At 48.5% G+C, this 3,257-nt stretch overlaps 1 non-coding gene across 1 annotated transcript; it reads right to left on the reverse strand.

Moving 5' to 3' along the window:
• Positions 1-633: 633 nt before the first annotated feature.
• LOC120376462 lies at positions 634-825 on the reverse strand. Its single transcript, XR_005587339.1, has one exon. It is a non-coding gene; the product is annotated as a U2 spliceosomal RNA (small nuclear RNA).
• Between the last annotated feature and the right edge of the window lie 2,432 nt (positions 826-3,257).

Raw genomic sequence — 3,257 nt, forward strand, 5'->3', positions numbered from 1 at the left:
GAATATTCGTATGGTTTTTGGTGCAAGAGACCATCTGTCACAAAGGCAAGCTCACCTGGGTGGCAAGATAGATTCAGGGTGCACAAGTGGGCTGTCTGGGATTCCATGTTAAGGCTGTTCTAGTGCCTGAGTTCACAGTTGATACTTGGTTGGTGAAATCAATGTCTAGAACAGATAACCAGGTGTAGCACGAAAACTAGTGCTTTGAAGTCTTGATCTTACAAACCAAGGTACATGGAACGTAAGCTGTGTGGTGAGAAGTCTATGTAACTCATGCAGTTGTTGATATACATGTGACCTCAAATATTACCAATCTGCCCCTCCCCCCAAGAAAAACAACAAAAGCCAACAAACCATCTCCCCAACAGACCCTCAGTCTAGAAGGCATTTGTACCTCATATTGTTGAAAAGACTCAGAGCAAAACGAAGAATCCAAACTTTCCAGCAAGACAAAGAAACTCACATCTATAAACTCAGAAAACACTCCCAAGAAATTTGAACAATATGTTATCACAAAGAAATCCAAGTTCTAAAGAGTCCAGATTGTTCAACTACTTTAAAAAAAAGCTTACCAAATCAACATCTTCAGAGTGAAATTCTTTCTGCTTTTCTAACCTGAAGATTTCCCTCAAAAGAAGATGCACTGTTCCTGGAGACACTGCAATATCAGGTCAATAAATGAGATGGACAGAACAAGCTCCTATTTCATCCCCGTTTCAAAAATCAATTTAATATACAGTTCTCAAATAAAGGACAGATCAGATATTAAACTGATAAAAACAGACACTACACTTTGATCTTAGATCCAAGGAGCCAATAAGCAATACTGAGATGCTAGGATGCTACACAGACCATCTGCCCCCCACTGCTTTCTACCTCGCCACGATGAGCTCCCAGAAACTCACCAAACACCATTCACAAAACTTTGATAACTAGGTAATGCTAAGTGAGCACCACTTCCCCAAAATGACTCCAGTAGACGACTTCAAAGCAAGAACCCTGTCATAAATATAAAGGGAAGGGTAACCACCTTTCTGTAGACAGTACTAATAAAATCCCTCCTTGCCAGAGGCACAAAATCCTTTTACCTGTAAAGGGTTAAGAAGCTCAGGTAACCTAGCTGGCACCTGACCAAAAGGACCAATAAGGGGACAAGATATTTTCAAATCTGGGGAGGGGAAAAAGGCTTTGTTTTGTCTGTCTGTTCTGTGTGCTTGACAGAGACAGATCAAGAAGGCAAGCAATACGAGCAAGCCAGCACTGCCCACAGCTCTTTTGGTGCATGAAAGCTCATCGTTCCTCCATCTCCCACATGCTGTAGATCAGCCCCACTCGATGAAAAGAGACAGAGCTAATGGGTTGCGTGGCCAGTCAGCCCACCTCCACTACTGTACCCTCCAGTAGCCAGTATGATTCTCTTCCCTCCCGCTAGATGGTACAGGCCCTCGAGACCAAGCCTGTGGGGATCAATGCTTACTTTTCCTGCCTATGGTAGGAGGCAGTACAAAGAGAGACAGAAGGTGTGTTTGCTAACACAGTAGACAAGATGGAGTGAGAAAGGGGCATAGGAGAAATTAAAGTAACTCAGCACCTGGAGTCACCCTCCTGGATCATAGAGTATCAGGGTTAGAAGGGACCTCAGGAGGTCATCTAGTCCAACCCCTTGCTCAAAGCAGGACCAATCCCTAGATTCTTCTGCTTGACTTGGACACAACACTCCCACCAAGAGAGATGAGCAGCCCCCAACCAGACACTTATCTTACAGACAGTGACAGCTGCTCTGCTCCCAGCTGGACAGGTCTTGCCTGGCATCAACAGTGCTTGCGCTATCACTTGCTTTCCATCTCACCACCAGGACAGACTCTGTCCCCCGCCACCACACACACACATACACACTTCTTTTCCTTTGGTGCCAAACACAATGCAAGAAGGAAAGACAAAAGTTATCATCACAATCTGCTGTGATTGTTAGGCGCTCCTTCTTGCATCTCCCACACCCAGGGCTCTACTCTGAACCCCCTTCCCATGATGTTGTCAGCGCTACAATTAGAAAGCATCCCACTGCATCTGCACCCAAAATAGTCACTCTGCACAGGAAACTCTTATCTCTTCCACTTGGTCTTAACCCCACAGAGCCTGGGCCCAGCTAGGATGCACCTTATTTTCCTGCGGCTCTCATCCTCTCCTTCCCATCCCTCTTGAACTCCATCTGTGAGAGGACAGAGAAGTGTTACAGACACCCTCCTGCAGCTCTCTCTGGACCCTGGGCTCACACCTTGTTGTCTCCCCCATCCTTGGCATTGTCCAGCATGTTGCCCTTCACAGAAGTCACCTGGTCTCATCTTAGACTCCATCTTCATATTGCTCTTCTCTTTCCCAGAGCTCCTGCTCTTCTTCTCTGATCGATCTTTCCTCAGCTCTGCAGGCAGAGGGGAAGGGGCATCATGGAAACACAAACACACCCCATTCCAGACACCACATAGCATTCACAGGGCTACCAAACCATGTCACCTTTGGCCAAAAACTATACCCCAACCCAAGGGAGCAAAAAGCCTTTGTGAGCCCAGCACACACAAGACAGGAAAAGATTAACACCCACACCCACACCAAACCCAGTCAAATTGGGAGCTTGTCCCTCCTTTCTGGCCACGGGGCTCATGAATGGAGAAGTTTGGTAGGCAGTGGAGGCCCCTGAAGGACTAGCTCAGTGTGTGAATGAGTGACTGGGATATATGTGGGGGGATGGACTGTGGGGTTGGGGTGTCCAGGAGGACCAAGGGAAGGGAAGAGGGGGATTAGGGGTAGAGGAGGGTGGGGTTACCAAGGTGCACTGTAGGAATTGGGGATTTAGAAACCCCAGAGGGGACGGTTAGGGGTGGGTTGGAGGGCCCCACGGTGGCTAAAAAGGGGAACCCAGAAGGTTAGGGGGTAGCAGAGATTGGAGATGAGGAACCTCAGATACTGGGGTTGGACTGGGGGAGTGGGGTGATGGGAAAGTGGGGCCCAGAAATGGAGAAATGGATTGCAGTCAATTGGGGGTGGGGTGCTGAGGACAGGGTGGGATGAAGGATGTCAGGGGTGGGGTACTGAGGATGGGGTGGGAGGAGGATGGTGGGGGCAGGGTGCTGAGAACAGAGTGGGCAGAAGATGTTGGGGGAGCAGTGCTGAGGAAGGAGTGGGAGGAGGATATTGGGGGAGGCAGAACATTGGGAAGGCAAAGGGAAAGACCACGTATAGAGGACAGGGTGGGGAGGGGA

This window comes from Mauremys reevesii, linkage group 12 (genome assembly GCF_016161935.1).
Source record: "Mauremys reevesii isolate NIE-2019 linkage group 12, ASM1616193v1, whole genome shotgun sequence".
NCBI lineage: Eukaryota > Metazoa > Chordata > Testudines > Geoemydidae > Mauremys > Mauremys reevesii.